This window comes from Capricornis sumatraensis, chromosome 23, assembly GCF_032405125.1.
Source record: "Capricornis sumatraensis isolate serow.1 chromosome 23, serow.2, whole genome shotgun sequence".
Taxonomy (NCBI): domain Eukaryota; kingdom Metazoa; phylum Chordata; class Mammalia; order Artiodactyla; family Bovidae; genus Capricornis; species Capricornis sumatraensis.
Genome location: NC_091091.1, coordinates 9,316,206 through 9,335,066, shown reverse-complemented (window position 1 = coordinate 9,335,066; position 18,861 = coordinate 9,316,206). Strand labels below are relative to the sequence as shown.

The 18,861-nt window shown below is 39.0% G+C and overlaps 1 protein-coding gene across 2 annotated transcripts in view; it reads right to left on the bottom strand.

Moving 5' to 3' along the window:
- The window catches only part of A1CF (APOBEC1 complementation factor), a 90,920-nt gene extending 83,696 nt beyond the window's left edge, over positions 1-7,224 (bottom strand). For both annotated transcript variants that reach the window (XM_068961193.1, XM_068961194.1), the window contains exon 1: positions 7,170-7,224. The gene's annotated coding sequence lies outside the window, so the exon portion shown is untranslated. The remainder of the gene's footprint in view (positions 1-7,169) is intronic.
- Positions 7,225-18,861: the final 11,637 nt, after the last annotated feature.

The following is an 18,861-nucleotide window of genomic DNA, read 5'->3' as shown; positions in this document are numbered from 1 at the left end:
ATTAACATTAGAATCTCCCTGGTGCCCTTTCATCTTGCCACTTCCCTTAAAATGAACACCGACACCAACCCCTTCCGTGGCAGTGCCGATGCCCCAAAGCTCCTTCACACACAATTCCTCTTCAGGTGTCTGTTATCATGCCTGTGCAGGGGAATGATTTGGGGGCAGTTTATATTAGCTTATGCTTGCTTTTTTGCTGTGCTAATGACCATCATTCAGCAATCTGCACCTTTAAAAGTGCCTTTGAATATTTTGATAATTGTTGTTGTATTAATTATGAAAATAATAGAACCTGAGAGGTTTGTTCTCTGGGGTGATTTCAGATCAGATTTTTAGGCTTCTGCCCTTGGTAATTACCCAGGTCCCTTTAAATCACTCTATCCTGACTTTATTAGGAGGCCCTGCCTGTGACAGAGAACATCTCTGCCTTGGAAAAGATACCACAGAGTCAGGGAGAAAATCGCTCCCCATTTACAGAGCAAGCCAGTCGTGGGGATAGATAATTTCTAAGCCACTGACTTCCATGCTAAAACAGTTTCTACATGTTGACTTCATAGCCTGTTTCTCTCCTAACCATTTTCTTAGTAAAGCATTGTGTAATCAACACAGAAATGAGATGAGAATTACAGCTGTAATAGCTGAGGTTTGTGTACACTTACTTGGCATTGTTCTGAGAACTTCATGTGTAATTTCTGATCCATTCTCTAAGCAGCCCTGATTTTACAGCAGAGGAAACAAGCACAGAGAAATTACCTTGCTAAAAGTCACAAGGATAGTAAGTGGTGGAGCTAGGATTTGAGCCCAGGCCTTCTGGGTCCAGAGCCCTCTGCTTTAACATTGGAATCATCTTCCTCTTGGCCATGCCAACACCATGAATCAGCTTTCTTGTTTTCATCAGAATTGTGGGAATACTTTGAAATCTTGAATTATTATTATTAGAAGTATTAAACTGGGTTATTATTATAGTAAATATTTGATTTATGGCTTATTTTGAAAGGCAAATAAAAATGAGAGTTTGTAGACACTATAAGATTTTCTCTTATCTTTATTCTCCTCTGGGACCACATAATGACATTCTCTGATTGATTTCAATCTAAGTAAATGCACTTGTATTAAATAACTGTTTTGAAATGAGGGAGAGATGGAGGAATTAGTATCTGGTAGGCATGATGCTCAAATTACTTTAATAATAAATCAAACTTGTTTAATAAGTAAATTCTTTCCCAAAAATCAAATACCATTCAAATCTCTTGTCCTCTGATTAGCCATGACACTTCCACCCTGAGCCATATCTCCTCAACATCTTCTCTTCCCCACCATTGAAACTGGCTTGTCCTAAGTCCTCTTTCCGTAAGACTTTACCAGGCTGTTGACTATGCTGGGTGATTTTAGTCTTCCCTGGTGGCTCAGATTAGGTAAAGAATCTGCCTCCAGTGCAGGAGACCCACATTCAATCCCTGGAAGATCTTCTGGAGAAGGGAATGGCTACTCACTCCAGTATGCTTGCGTGCAGAATCCCATGGACAGAGGAGCCTGGTGGGCTACAGTCCATGGGGTTGCAAAGAGTCGGACATGACTGAGCGACTAACACTTTACCAGGCTGGTAACTATGCTCGATGGTTTTAGGCTACAGTGTTCCTGAATGTTAACACCTCAAAGTGCCCTGATCACTCTCACTCTATATCCCAACTAATTTGTATCTTAAAAAGGAACTTCTGAAAACATACTCTTTTTAAGCTAAATGAAAAACTCTCTTGAGGCTGGTGGAACTGCTATTTGGGTGCATCTGGGTCTCCATTTAAAGCTCCAAATTAGGTCAGTTTAAATATGGGATTCCCTTAGCATTCATAGACCCAATTATCCTTTCCCTGGGGAGAAGGGTGTGCCCTCTAGGTGGGAGGTGCTATGTCCTCTTCAGACACTAAGAGAATTCTAGTGTAAGGCAGCCAAGTCCTTCAGGACAATTACTGTATATTTCTAGAGATATCGCCACTGTATTCCTGGCCTGTGCCTGCATGTATTTCCACTGTGATCTGGGCCTTGCTGTCTCTTCATTCACAAGATGGGTCTCCTTTGACTGAGTCTCTGCTGTGTCATCTGTGAATCTGAGCAGAGTGGGGAGAGGAAGACTCTGAATGGAGGAAATATTTCTCATAATGGTGAAGTCCTATTACTCTTTCTCGAAGAATGTGTATAGAGAATCCGGCTGAATTAGAAATGCTATCTAGTGGGTGGTGGTCCAGTGGAAAGGACCTGCCTGAGGACTGGAGTCCTGCATATGGGTTCTCACTCTAATAAAAAGTGTCTTTTATCCTTGGGACACTCACTTAGCTTTTTCTGTGTTAAATAAAGGATCTCAAAGTTTCCTTCTAACTCCAAGACTCGAGGCTTCTCAGTGCTCCATTTTTACTCTTTTTGCATGATCTCTGTGCCAGACTGCTGGAGTTTACTCCTGCTTCTACCACTGATTAACTGGGTGGTCCTGGGCAAGGCTTTCCTTGTCTCTGAGGCCTCCCCTCTTGTTTGAAAATGGGGTGTTGCATTGGTACCCATTCCAGAGGATTCCAGAGGGTTAAACGAGTTCATCTGTGTGTTTGGCATATGGCATAAGCTATGTCAGGATATAAGAACTGTTGTTAATATCATTGCTCTCATCCTTGTTATCATGGGGTGTCAAATGGTTGGTAGTAAATGCCTAAACTGTGAGGCAGTGTTCAGGTTCTTCAGGACAGAAGGCTGAAAAGCGGATTCATGAACTGAGCCTTTGTATGTGCCAACACAGTCTTCTCCTCCGTGGTATCAGATTCTGCTTTCTGGCTTCCACTGCAAGTAAGCAGAGGTTTTAGGCTAACAAGTCACTTCACTTCATGCAGAAGGCCCCAGCTGAGCACTAAATAGAAACCTAAGAGACAAGCTGGATAGAAGTATACTAAAGGTGAGTTAATAGGAATGAAAATCGGTTGCGTGTATACCTAATACCCTGCCAGTGCTCTGGCAGTTTTTCAGGAGGTGTTACAGATTTGTCCCTTTGCTTCCCTCACTATGTTCGTTGCGGCATCTGCACTGGTTTAAATCTTTTCAGGATTGTTTTCTTCTGGGACCTGCATGGAACTGATTCTCCCCTCACCTTCCATGGGGTTCCTTATGCCTTCTCTTCACAGTTTCATCAAACTTCTTCATTCATTCATAGACAAATCAGTTAATGCCCAGGACAGCAGGTGAAGGCTCCCAACATAGTCTGCATTTTTGCTACAAAACAGAGCTGGGGTCATAAACTCTAGGTGAGAGATCATTCAATGATGAATAATGACAATAACCTTGAAGAAACTAAGATTACTAAGTTGACTGTGAAGACAGTTTCTTTAAAAAATCTAAATTCTTCTGTATTCAATGCTAGAATAGTCTATAGAAATAAGGTATCATAGTTGTTAATTTTGCTATGTATCAATAAACCTCATATTCTCAAGTCAATTTAGCATTCCAAAAAATGGTGTCTTTTTAACTGCTGTCGGAATAAAAGGCGTTATTATGTCATTGAAGGAAGAAATATTTTTTATAGAATTGCAAACCAGTTTGCTCACTTAGTCATTCTATGTGACCAAATTGCCATATACTGATTCTCCTTAGCCATGTTATTGACTGGAGCAGAACCCTGTATATAATCTTGCAAACTAGAGGGAGTTATCTTAATTCTTCTTCTTACTGTCCTCTTAATATTAGCAGGGGTGAATCTGGAAAATATTTTCCATATGATTGTTAACACCTACAAATATAAAATTCCACATATATATCCAAATAAGGAAAAAAAACAAGCTTAGTTTATACATCTTTAAAAGAAAATAAAATTAGAGAGCTTAAGAAACGAGCATATTTTAGTCAAGACAAACATTTTTATAAAGGGAAATATTTTAATTTTGGATTTGGATCCATCAAAACTGTTCACCACAAAATGTCGATGTATTAAATTAAAAATGTAAAATAGTTTTTAAAGCTGACCACCTAGTTGGATAAGGTTTAATGGGATAAAATGAAAAGCTGCTGATTGAATCAGCAGTAAATATTTGTTAATTACTGCCTGGATTTTACCTTATCAGGCCAAGGAGCAGATGGGCCTTAGATTTCTGTATAGAAGGTCACTGCAGCCCTTCTGCTCCTTTTCCAGGTGCTTCCCTGGGGGAGTTTGGACTGTGAGGACTGCACTTTAGAGGAGCCTGGTTACTGTTTCCATGAATCAGATAAAATGGTGTTTATCCTCTGTGGATCAATACCATCTTGTTTGAACTTACTGAGTCATTTAGAGACACAGAAGGTAATGAAAACCATTGTGCAACAGTACCCAGCAGAGTACCCAGTGTCCTGAGGGATGACAATATTTTAAAAGACAGTTATCAAAACAGATTTGTGACATCAACTGGCTGTATGATGAAACGAACGCACGCGGTGACAGGGTGTCCCGTGGGTTTCAGCAGGAAAGGCTTTGGGTTCTTAACTAAGAGTCTTCTTGAGGAACATTCTCTACAATAAAAATGATATAGGATGCTTATTTTTTGGAATAAAAGAAAATGATAAATTCTCTTATTTTCTGAACAAATAGGAGTTCCCTTTGTGACTCATCAAAACTTCATTTTTTATGTACAGTGTTTGATTTAAATAATAGCCTTGTTTTGACAAAGAGGAGCTAATGGGGAAGTTTGGAAAGTTTTAAGAAACTCTGGAAAGCTTTAGGAAACTGTTGGAGGTTTATACCAATAGGGAAATGGACAGGGAAGAGAGTTTTGCTGAATTTTTGAATTCACATTGCTGAGGACTATGCTTAATTAGTTTCGCTTTATCATCTCCTGTGATCTTTATTAAATTCTGCAGGACAGATTTAACCCCCATTTTATATTTGAAGGGGCTTCCCTGGTGGCTCAGATGGTAAAAAATCCATCTGCAATATGGGAGACCTGGGTTTAATCCCTGGGTTGGGAAGATCCCCTGGAGAAGGGAATGGCAACCCACTCCAGTATTCTTGCCTAGAGAATTCCATGGACAGAGGGGCCTGGCAGGCTACAGTCCATGGGGTGGCAAAGTGTCAGACATGACTGAGCAACTTTCACTTCAGTTTTACTTTTGAAGAATCCTAGATTCATGCCTAAGGTCACAAACCTAAGAAATTTGGGAACAGGAATTCCAGCCCATTCAGTAACTTATTCATGCCTCAGTTGTAAAATGTTATAATAGTACCTAACATATATGGCTATGCTAAGAATAGCTTGAGCTAAATGCATGAAAAGTACTTAGACGTGCACTTGGCCATATGCTTAATAAATGTCTGTTAGCGTTATTATTTGGAGAAGGCAATGGCACCCCACTCCAGCACTCTTGCCTGGAAAATCCCATGGACGGAAGAGCCTGGTGGGCCTCAGTCCATGGGGTCACTAAGAGTAAGACACAACTGAGCGACTTCACTTTCACTTTTCTCCTTCATGCATTGGAGAAGGAAATGGCAACCCACTCCAGTGTTCTTGCCTGGAGAATCCCAGGGACAGGAGAGCCTGATGGGCTGCCATCTATGGGGTCGCACAGAGTTGGACACGACTGAAGCAACTTAGCAGCAGCAGCAGCAGCAGCAGCGTTATTATTACTCATGTATTAACAAGACGTGCTTTAATTGTCTGCCATTTCCCCAACTTACTTAACAACACAGTCTCCCTTTGGAAGCCACATGTATTAACATCCACTGAATACAGTGTAGGGAAGGTTACATTTGAAATGAAAGAAAACCAACTTGGTATTAGCCCAGGTGAACATAATAACTAAATATTCAGTGTTTTTATATCCACTATGTAACTTTAGGTTTATCCATAATAACTAATTTCTTTTTTCTCTTTTTTGGACAACCATCTTTCCCCTTCCCTTACATTTGATAAATAATAAACTGAAACAATAAAGTGTGAGAATTTTCTCAAATGTAGAGTATCCATACTATTCCAGAAAATATGGTCCTTAAAAACGAACCTGTAAGTCATATGTTTATTACCTATATTTAGCAGAGGAAGGCTTCAGTGCTTTAAAATAAGTGATTTCACTTGTATTTCTTAACCTATGCCCTATTGTATGCATCGCAGCACATATAATAAAGAATTTTTCAGGCCAGGCCACCACATCTTTGATGTTGCTAAATTATAGCAAGAGTTAAATTTGCCAACACACGTTTTACAAAACACTAATCCTGCCCAATGCAAACTAATACTCTGTTAGCCATCTTCTTGAAGACACACAGTACACAGCTGAACAGTCCAAAAAACTTATTTGACTTGGAACACACTTCTTTACCATTCTCCCTGGAACTTACTCTGGCAATTATAGAACAAAACTATTTCAATTAGAATATTTAAGAGATTTCTGGGAGGAATGAGATATTCCTGGTAAGTGCCCTGATTGATTTCCTTTTTTAGATAGAATACCATCATAGTCGGATTGTGAATCATCTTTTCGGAGTGAACAGAATGATCACGTGAAGTATATCCACTGCAGCACAGCTGCCCAAACCATCCTGAAAGGAAACGATCTGAGAATTAAGCCATCTGAAGGTAGAGATTTAATACACTCAAGACCAAAAATTTTCCATGACTGTTTTTGTTTCGTTTTCTTGTGGTTTTGGTGGTTGTGCAGGATAAAGGAAGAAAGGGAGGGAGATAAATGAATATGTGAAATCTAAAGTATGGTAGAAATTATGACCCCCACAGAGAATGCAGAATCTGTCAGTGATGTTAATACCATTTCTCTTGTTAATTACACTTTTATGCTTCCCCAGATCCGAGGACCAGAACAAGACAGTCAACCACAACTCTCCCGGCTGTCTGGCTATTGCTAAATACATTTCTCAGAAACATTAGCCTGACTCTTGAACCTGGTGTGATAAATTTACATTATTTTTTTACCCTCAGAAATTGATTAAATCAAAGAACGAAAGCTGGCTGTTGTCTCGTTTTGAGATTATATGATCATTCTAGTATTTTCTTTTGTTTTCAGATGGCTTTATCAGTATAAAAGCAAACTAGAAATATCCCTGAATTCAGCTGTCTTGTGGAAGCGCGTAAAAGCTGTTTCACTGCATTCCCACTGATCCACACAGCACAGTTTCACAGAGTTGAAATAGAAAAATCGAAACACATGGACCATACCTGAGTGATTTCAGAGATCCCCACCCGGAAAAGGTTTCCTTGATTATGGCGAATTCAACGTGTCACTCTTGTTATGCTCTAATCATCATATCAAACTCCAAAGGTTCAGTGGCTTTAGGTTTGGTTTACAATTCCTGGGAGTTAAACTTTAACTCACCCTGTCTCTTGCATCCATGCAGCCCTTTGACCAGATAATTGGGTCACTACAACCCAAGCAGAATCTACAAAATTACTGTTGTCATTTGTTTACCATATTAAAATGAATTTTGTATTAAAAATCATTGAGGTGAATATTACTTTGATGTGTTTTAAGTGACATATATTTTAAAAAGTAGAACACTGCAATTTGGATAACTAGGCTTTCCTTTATATTAGGTCCCTTGTTTTCTGCTATGCCAAAATGAGATTAAGCCTATGGTAATTTAAGAGAATGTTTCACACTCCTTATATCATTGTATTACATGGAATAAAGTGTGGAGTTTTAGGTCAAGTATGCGGATAAATGCAGGCTTAGAAAAATAGAACACATAAGGTATTTACATAACCAAATAAATAGTGTCAGATCATGTTGGGGAAAGCAGGCTTCTTTTTATATAAGCCGCTCATTCAGATTTTAAGAGAACCATATAATCAGCCATGTACTGAGGTTATATGAGAGCCAAGGCTGTTCATTGCTTGCAATCTCAGTGGCAACTGTGTTTATTAAAGAATAAGTGAAGTGAAGTGAAGTGAAGTGAATTCGCTCAGTCGTGTCCAACTCTTCGCGACCCCATGGAGCGTAACTTACCAGGCTTCTCCATCCATGGGATTTTCCAGGCAAGGGTACTGGAGGGGGTCTTCCTGACCCAGGAATCAAACCCAGGTCTCCTGCATTGCAGGCAGACGCTTTACCCTCTGAGCCACCAGGGAAATGTATTTCCAAATATATAAACCCAACATCCTCAATTCTCTGATAAAAGCTCCAGTCTATACAGGAAATTTCTAAGAGTCATAAAGCCCACTGGGGGGAAAAAAAAACAAAACAAAAAAACCCTTCTAATTTTGAGTAAATTGTAAGGGTTTATAAACCACAGGCCCTAACACTAAAATTAGAGGAGTTGCTCAGCTTCAGTTCTAATAAGAGGAGTCTGCTTTTCTAGGAACCAACTACTAACAGAAGTACTTGCTCATTCTGTGTTTTAGTTTATTTCACAATCAGTCGTTCCATAATATGGGCCTAGAGGAAGACGAGTCGCTTGCTGGCATCTGGTAATCTAAAGCCTACTGTTGGAATGCTAGTTCTGCCCGCAGTTTCCAGCTCTCAAACACAAGCAAGTGTAGATGTTCCTAAACTTTTCCCAGAGCAATGCCTGACAAAGTTAAGCAAACACACTCCCGGACCTGTTGCTTTGCCTTGGAATTGTGACTGGAATGAATCCTGAGGGAGGCATCAGGCCCCTCCCAGCTGACCGCTCTCTAAGGGTTGCATCTCTCTACGGCCTCCTCGGGAGTGGATGCCCCTCACCAGGCAGTTTTTTTGGTTTTCCTAGTGAAGGCTCAGTCTGGGTGTGTATGATTTCCCATTGTGTGGGGAATTCTTACCCTGAATTCACCTGGTGCTGCAGAGAACTGTTGATACTGTGAGAGGTCGGCCTGGGAGGATTTTGTTGGTTGCTTGGTATGGTTGGTGCCTGGATGGTGAGGAGTGGAGATGATGAAAAGAAAGCCAGGGGTTTGAGGTATCTCATGGAGTAGCAAAATATGACAGTAAAAGAAGGCATTATATTAACTAATTATTTTAAAATGTATCAGTTTCCTATTTGAGGGGTCCTGGCCTTGGGACAAAGAAAAACCAACTGATCAGAATGAGATCAAATAGATGACCTTGATCTCATCTGTCTAATCAAGGGAAATGAAGTTCCTTGAATGGCAAGGCTTGCTTTCACTATGTAAAAATAAACCTAGGTTAGCTCTCCTGGGGCCTCCTTATCCTAGGAGAGAGAAAGCAATGATCAAAATGTTATACAATGTAAACAAACAAATTCAGTTTAAATAGTGACTGGTAAATATTTTTCATTTATTTATTCTTCAATTACCTAAAGACCTACAATTTGCCAAGCATAGATGGACATTTATGTATTTAGTTTCACACATTTTATTGCAAGTACAATTTACAGAATACCATAAAACTGCTATAAACGGGCATGGATGAGCACAGTGATACTAGGTAATTGATTTCCATGGCTAGTGTAGGACTCATTGACTAAGGTGTCTGAGTTTTTATATTTTTACATTTAAACTTGTAAATTTTAAAAAATTAACTTCTTTTCCAGCCTTAGTAGAATATAAAATACTAATGATAGTAATGATAAGGCTAATTATTCTTAAGATATATCATACCATCTTTACTTTATTCTTGACATATCATACCATCTTTACTTTTTATGATCCATATATGTAGTTTTTTATATATTAAGCATAGAATGTTGGTCTTTTCCTGTTTTATCCAAGGTAGTCCCAGTAGATTAGATGAGTAATTTTTTAAAATGAGGGTTGAATTTACTAGCAGACTGGAAAAGCAGGATACTGAGTCATATACAACATATTCAAGCCAGAATATAATAGAAAATACAAAGTGAATTGCTTCTAGAAAGGGTATGTAGTGTTCCTGAAACTTTTGTTTCAGTTATATATATGTGCACATGCTGTTTTTGATATAATTTTATTTTTTTGTATTGTGAAGCAGAGTTTGAAAAGCTTACAGAATACTGTGTTAGTCTTTAGGTATTCAGTGGTTAACAAACCAGATACAGGGTATATGCACTGAGCAAATTTTCCCCCCAGTGACTGACTGAGGTATAAGTATCATGAAAGAGAAGTACAGGATGCTAAACAGAACAAAACACAGGGATCTGCAATGATACCCAAAAACAAACACATTCCTAGAAAAAGAGATCATTTGTGGTTACCAGAGGCAGGCATGCGGAAATTGGATAAAGGCAGTCAAAAGGTACAAGCTTTCAGTTATAAAAGTACGAGGGATGTAATGTACAACATGATAAATACAATTAACACTACTGTGTGTTGCATATGGATGTTGTTAAGAGGGTGAACCCTAAGAGTTGTCATCACAAGAAAATTTTCCATTCAATTTTGTACTTATATGAGATGATGGATATTCATTGATATAGCTTGTTAATAATCATTTTAAAAAGAAACAGAAGCAACACCACCAACACAGAAACCTAGCCTAGTGTGGGGCTGGGTGAGAGTAAGGAAACCCTTTCAGAACAGCAACTATTTAAACTGAGACCCAAGGCATGTGTCAGTGAAGGATGGGCATTCTAGTATGGGGAAATAGCACGTGCTAATGCCCAGAGGGTGGCACATTCAAATAACGGGTAGAAAGCCAGTTGTGAGGGGTGAGAGGGCGGTAGTGGGGGAAAGTGGCCGCTAAAGGGCTATGTATGTGGTGTTACAGATTTCGAGCAAGGGAAAGTCACTGAAGAATTCTAAGATGAATCACATTCTGTATTTGTATATATTTGGGGTATAGAGTTGAGAAAAAAATTGTCATGAGATGATACTGTCTACCTATGTCTTTTTTATTAAAAAAAATTGAGGTATAATTGATATGTTCCTGCTGTTCAGTCGCTAAGTCCCATCTGATTCTTTGCGACCCCATGGACCACAGCACGCCCGGCTCCATTCTCCTCCATGATCTCCCAGAGCTTACTCAAATTCATGTCTATTGAGTCGGTGATCTCCTTTTGCCTTCAATCTCTCCCAGCCTTAGGGTCTTTTCCAATGAGTCAGGTCATATATAACTGATACATGATATTATATTAGTTTATGCTTTTTAAAATCAAAATATGCTTCTCTTAGAATTGTTTGATTCATGTATGTATTTAAATAAGAGTTAGTCATTTGGATTTGAGGGAGGAAAAGCATCTAATAGACGTCATGGTGGTAAAGGTTAGGACAGCGGCACTGGAGCAAGAAAGAATGGAATGAGAGTAAAAGCTTTGCGAAGTGAACTGTAGCCCTCAGGTCCATAGAACTGCTCAATAAATAGGAGCTGTCGTCCATCATTTGCTTGTGGATTTTGAAATAATCTTGCCTTTAATATCAGATGACTTTGCCACCTAACAGAGCTGGTATACTTACGCAAAATTTGCTGGTAATTGCTGACTTAGGTAAAACAAACGTTTAAAAAAATTTAAGAGACAATTCAAAGCCAAAGGTTACCAAGTGTAAGAAGTTTTCGTCCCAGTTCATAATCTTCCCTCTCCTACCTTAATAAAAATGTTGTCCATTTCTTAGGAATGCAAAATTTATCTTGGATGTCTGATAGGTTGGTGGAGTTACTTAATTCCCTGGAAGGGAGCATGCTAGATAACGTAAGAGCCATGTTGTGCACATTACCTAGGGCCCAAGCCTAATTGTCTTTTCTTGTCTATGATGTAGAAAGAGCTTTGAGCTTTGAGCTTTGAGCTGGTGCCTGAGGAATCCAGGCCTGATGCTGTCACTCATGAGCTGCTTGACCCTGAGCAGGTTCCTGCCCCTTGTCTGAGCCTGCGTCCCTGCCTTTAATGAGGCAGGCCTCTACCCCCCTTATCTACCTCACTGATTATTGAGAGGGTCAAAGTATATGTGAAAATGCTTTAAAAATAGAAGAGTACAGAGTAGAATGATTGCAGAGCAGATGAAATTACACTCTCGAGGTTATGTCAGTGCAGCTTCTTGTTTCAATCTGTGAAATACATGGTCTTCCAGCATTTTAAGCCTGCTCTTTCAGAGATTTAGAACATGTCAGGCCTAGAAGCCTGATGCTATTATTAAGGCGTGCATGACTTTAGAAGACAGTAGAATTTGATTCAGTGGGTTAGAACCCATCTGTTCTTTAAATGCCATATTCCAGGATTTTAGACTTTTGACAAGTTATTGGTTTTGTAACTAGAGCCATCTAGTGTTGAACTGATTAAAACACACACTTGCACATACACGCACACATGTGTGCACATGCGTACACACACACACAAACACACACCCTTCTTTGGTTTGTGCTTGAGGAAATTGCATTAGGTTCTCCTGACATATCTGAATGGTATTTTCAGTATCACATAATTGTAGGATTAAATGAAGTCTTGAGAATTTATCTAAAGTGTAGACTAATCTAAAAATCATATCAGCCAATGGGAAGCCACACTGGCCCTGTCCTTTAAGCATGAATGGTGTACCTTCCATTTTATAATCCATGGTCCTTTTGATTAGCATTCATATATTGAAATAAATGTTTTTGAAATTTTAGTTTGCAAAAATCACGTTGCTTTTTTAAAGCAATATTACTTAGCTCAACCCCAAAGCAAAAGCAAATATTATTTTTTTAAATAAAAGAACAATTTTAGAAAAGGAAATCCAGTTGGCAACCTGGTGTTTTCCTTTCTTGATATTAGAAATTTATGCTCATTTGATTTTAATCTGTTTAAGGTCCTGTGTTCAATTTTCTTTAGGGAAAATAATTCCCACAGAAAAATCTCCACTAAGCTCTTAGATAACTTCTAGAGAGGAAATTATACAGTCTCTCTTAATGATTATAATATTACCCATTTTCTTGAGTTAATTTTACTAAGTTTAAAAAAAGATCATTTCGAAAGGTAGGAGATATTCTGGGGGAAGCAAAGTCAAAACACATATATACACATACACATCCCAGACAGGATGATTATGGTGTAATCACATTTTCCCTCATTTTCATTCAGTGTACCGCTTGGTGTGACTAACTGGTATACTGAATACTTCAGGTTCACAAAGTATCTGAGAAATATTATGGCAATTTGGACAGCATCTTGAATTGTTTTCCTATAAAACTAGATTTGGCTGATTTAGCAAATCTAGGTTTTCCACATCCAAGCAAGAAAACATTAAGTATTAGTTGCTCAGTAATATCTGACTCTTTGTGATCCCATGGACTGTGGCCCACCAGGCTCCTCTGTCCATGGAATACTCCAGGCAAAAATACTGGAGTGGATAGCTATTCCCTTCTCCAGGGGATCTTCACAACCCAGGGATCAAACCTGGGTTTCCTGCATTACAGGCAGATCCTTTACCATCTGAGCCACCAGGGGAGGTGGCTCAGATAGAAAACAGTATTGGATATAAAGAGGGGACTTTTTTCTGATTTTCTTAAATACTAGAATAACTTTGGGGTTAAGGATAGCAGAAGTGGAATAATAAAATGTTAATTATTTTCATTAATCATTCTCAAATGGTAAAAGGAAGCTGAAATTAATGTTGAGATGGTTAGGAAGAGAACATTAATTTTTCAAACATAACCGAAGCTGCTGTTTAATGGGCCTGATTCCTAATTTGTGTTCATTGTGGTTTATACAAAATGAAAACTTACATTTCAAATGCACTTTGTATTTCCAAAGCACTTCTAATGGATCTTCACCACAACCATATTGGATTAGGACTTGGTAGAGTTTAATGTTTAACAGCATGATGTTAGCAGTCCATTCTCTTGGGTTATAATCTCAGCTAACCACTCAGTATCTGCCTCCCCTCAGACAAGTCTTTAATCTCTGAGTCTCTATTTTCACATCTGGAGATGGAATCATGGTAACACCTGCCTCAGACTTCCTATGAAACTCAAAGGAGAGAAGGTGTGGAAAGAACTTAGTTCAATGCCAAATGCATAGCAAATATTTGTCTATTAATTGTATATTGGTTTTAAAAGGGACTTTGAGAGTTAGCTGTCCTTCCATCATCCCCAGTGAACAGAAAACTGCAATTCTGTGTGGTCTCAAATGTACTGCTCTGAAAATTGTTGTTTCCAGTCAGATGCTCCAAGATCATTGACACGGTTTGGTGAACAGCATGTATCTACAGTGTTGAATAAACAGTTTGCATGTGTTTTGAGAATCATAGATCATTGTAGGAATTAAGATGTCATATGCATTACTGCTGCTGCTAAGTCGCTTCAGCCGTGTCCAACTCTGTGCAACCCCATAGACGGCAGCCCACCAGGGTCTGCTGTCCCCGGGATTCTGCAGGCAAGAACACTGGAATGGGTTGCCATTTCCTTCTCCAATGCATGAAAGTGAAAAGTGAAAGGGAAGTCGCTCAGTCATGTCCAACTCTTGGCGACCCCGTGGACTGCAGCCTACCAGGCTCCTCCATCCATGGGATTTTCCAGGCAAGGGTACTGGAGTGGGGTGCCATTGCCTTTTCTGGTCATATGCATTAAGATGTATGTTTTTCTTTCATAGAAACTCTAGGAATTGATGAAGGCAAGAAGGCAATTTCCTCTGTTTTGAGGAAGAGAAGATGAGCTAATAAGAGGTTAAATGTTTTAACAAAGTGATATTATACTAGGAAATAGTATAAAGATGAAGCAAAGCATACAGGCTTTTGCCATTTACTCACCAAGTGGCCTTAGAAAGTTTCCTAATGTTTCTGAATATCAATTTTTCCTCATCTGTAAAATGGAACTGGTCATCTCTAATTTATAAAGTTCTGTGGACAGAGGAGCCTGACTGGCTACAGTCCATGGGGTCACAAAGAGTCAAACACAACTGAGCAACTCAACCACAATAACCAAAGAGTTAAATGAGCTTTGTGTCTGCACCACGCCTGGCACATGGTAAGTCCTGTTCTATCTCCGGGTCTCTTGCTACCACACTGGAATCCATCCAGATTAGTGTTCTTATCCTGCTTCTTCACTAACAAATCAGAATTTTTATTTAGACTGCTTGAGAAGCCTTCTGTTTCCTGAATCTAAGGATCTGAGTCTTTGATTGCTTACTCTTTCTCATTGTTTCTTTAAATGTTGCTCCTGAACCGATTCTCTCTCATCTTTCCATGCATGTAGATATTAGAAATTCTATTTGTTTTTTTTTAACAGAACTGTGCATTATTGTTTATTTTTCTTTGTTTTCAGTTCCATCTTTTATTTTGTGTATCATGATAAACATTTATTTATTGTCTGTATATGATTATGCTATCATAAAGTGATGCATTTCCAATTCTGCTATTTTTGAGACTCTCTTTTAAAATGTCTTATTGATGTATGGCAAAACCAATACAATATTGTAAAGTAATTAACCTCCAATTAAAATAAATAAATTTATATTTAAAAAATAAATTAATTTAAAAAAACTTTTTAATAAATAAAATGTCTTATGTTCTTGTAGTTTTGTCTTTTTTCAATTGTTATATTTAACATATAGAGGTTATATTTCATATGTGCTTTTATAAGTAGGAATCATGGACCACCTAGATTTACTAACTGGGTTGTGTCCCTCCAGAGAGATTCTGTGTTTGTATCCTCTGGGGACACTGTTCTACATTCATTTTTTAGCTTGATATTTATGATATTATGCAATGTATATTATACACGCATGTATTTATACACATACATCATATATGTGTGTGTGTATACCTTAAAACTTGCATACGGATATACTAGGTTATACATATTAGAAGCAATTTTATCTTATTTAGATCTAAGATTGACACAGACAAATTCCACTTTAATTTTCCTTTGCCAGTGGGCAGATATTTTCCAGTCTGCATTTCATTTTGGATGGGGCAGTTACATTCAGAAGTCCTGGCTTTATGAAGGCACTCAGTACCAGTGCTAATACCATGCTTATTTCTGGTCCAAGGTCCTCACCTGGTTACAAAGATCCACTTCACTTGGTTGCTAATGATCAGCTTCTGTCAATTTTTTCTTATTGTCTTTATGCATTTATATGAATGTTATATTCTATCCACATTTCTAGGTCTTTTAGTGGAAATTATATATATTTGAATTAGGTTTTGGATTCATATAATTGGAGACCCAAAATAGCAGTGACTTAGAAATTTATTTATGTAAAGTTAGTCCACAAGGAGGCAGTAAAAGCTGGCTGGGTGGATATAAGCTTTTTTCAGAAACATGGGCTCCTTCCTGCTGTCAGCTATGTTATGACCCTCATCTTCATACACCAGAATCCTTATTAAGTTGGCCATCACTTCTAAGATCCAGGCAGCAGGGTACAGAAAGGGGTTTGGAAGTCATATGCTTTCTCTTTAGTGAAACTTTCCCCAAAATCCCACTCAACACTTCTGCTTACATCTCACTGGCCAAACTTTGGTCATAACGGGCTCATTTAGATCCTAGTTGGAGGAATTATTCTTTTAAGGCTGCCCCAAATAAGTACTCTTGCCTGGAAAATCCCATGGATAGAGGAGCCTGGTAGGCTGCAGTCAGTGGGGTTGCTGAGAGTCGGACACAACTAAGCGACTTCACTTTCACTTTTCACTTTCATGCATTGGAGAAGGAAATGGCAACCCATTCCAGTGTTCTTGCCTGGAGAATCCCAGGGACAGGGAGCCTGGTGGGCTGCTGTCTCTGGGGTCACACAGAGTTAGATATGACTGAAGTGACTTAGCAGCAGCAGCAGCAAATAAGATCAGGTTTCCATTACTATGTAGACAGAACTGAGGTGAGCAACTAGTCTTTCTATCACAATTTTTTAAGAGGTCTAGTATACAGGATTGTACCTAAAGGAACAATGTTCACTGAGCACTTGGGTCATGCTTGATATGGGAGTTATTGAAGCCAGCCAGTATGGGCTCTGCTTTTATGAACTTTTGTCTAGAGTGGTAAATTGTCATATACATAATAACTTAATAATTATAGAGACAATTTCATGTCTCTGAATCTGTTTTATCACTTGAAACTTTATATCCAATTAGGAGAAGGCAATGACACCCCACTCCAGCACTCTTGCCTGGAAAATCCCATGGACGGAGGAGCCTGGTAGGCCGCAGTCCATGGGGTCACCAAGAGTCGGACACGACTGAGCGACTTCACTTTCACTTTTCAGTTTCATGCATTGGAGAAGGAAATGGCAACCCATTCCAGTGTTCTTGCCTGGAGAATCCCAGGGATGGGGGAGCCTGGTGGGCTGCCGTCTATGGGGTCGCACAGAGTCAGTCGGACACGACTGAAGCGACTTAGCAGCAGCAGCAGGAGCTTTTTTGATGATAAATTTAATGTGTCAACGTGGCTGGTGTATAGTACCCAGATACTTGATGAAATGTTATTCTAGATGTTTCTGTGGAGATATTCTTTAGATGAGATTAACATTCAAATTGATAGACTTTGAATAAAGCAGATTATCCTCAATAATGTGGGTAAGCCTAATTCAATCAGTTGAAGCTTTAAGGAAATGACCTTCCTCAGGGTAGATGGAACTCTGTCAGCAGACTGGCTTTGGGCTTGAAATGTGACTGTTCCCTGAGTCTCCTGCCTGCTGGCTGACTGTGCAGGTTTTGGACTTACCAAACTTCTAGGATTGAATTGCATGAACTAATTCCTTAAATTCTGTTGTCTCTCTGTCTCTATCTCTGAATAGATACACACACACACACAAACTCAAATACTTGCTAGAGGCAAGCTACTATAAAACCTACATTAGAAATTTGATAATTATCAAAAAGTGAAGATAAAATCAGAAATGAACAGACAAAGTCAGTAAACATTTATGTGTGTTATGAGCATTTATGAGCATTATGTGTGCTCAGTCCTGTCTGACTCTTTGCGACCCCAAGGACTGTAGCCTGCCAGGCTGTTCTGTCCATGGAATTCTCCAGGCAAGAAGACTGGGGTGGATTGCCATTCCCTTCTCCAGAGGATCTTCCCAATCCAGGGATCAAACCTGGGTCTCCTGCACTGCAGGCAGATGCTTTACTGTTTGAGCCACCAGAGAAGCCCCAGTAAGCATTTGGGGAAAGGCAAATCTGTGAAACATAAGTAACAAATTCAGAACATAGCACGTCCAAGAATTATTATCCTCAGATATTTAATAGGAATTGGTATTTATTTAAAAAAGAATTTGTTATTATTTAGTCGCTAAGTCGTGTCCAACTCTTTTGTGACCCCATGGACTCTAGCCTGCCAGGCTCCTCTGTCCATGGGATTTTCCAGGCAAGAATACTGAAGTGGGTTGCTATGCCCCACTCCAGGGGATCTTCCTGACCCACGGATCAATCCCACATCTCCTGCATTGGCAGATAATTCTTTACCACTAAGCCACCAGGGAAGCCCCCACAACAAAAATGAAAAGAATAGGCTACTATCAAGAAGAAATCTTGGGCAAGTGAAAATACTTCATCATTTGAATTTCAGCAGTAAGAGTATATTTAGGTATAATTTTTAATACTAATTATTTTAAAAGTGGAATATGTATAGTGCTGTTGTAAAGAGTGTGCTAAATTGGTTAGTAAAGAGATGCTTACTTTGTAAAACTGTATTTGATACGTTGGAATGAAGCTGAGTCAAGAAAAGAGAAGACAGAGAGGGTTCGCTTTAAATTTTGTTCCCATCATAGGAATGGCAGTTACGCTATAAAGGCGGCTTTGGAGAGAGGAGGTTTCTTCACCACCTGGTTTGTCATTCATACCTTTAAGCACTGCCTTTCCTTCTTCTTCTTCTTTTTCTTTTTAATAATTAAGGGAAATCGAGTCCCATAAAGAAGTGAGCTGTGCAAGGCTGACAAAAGTTTTAGTTTAGTGGAGACCATCAAGTTCTAGGATAAGCAACTCCAGAACTTGAATTCCAACTTTAAAACTTGGTTCTAGGTTTGAATTGGGAGGTTGAGACTAGAATTCTCTGGATGATATGGCTGCATAGTAATGTCTGGTGACATGGTGCAATGATGAA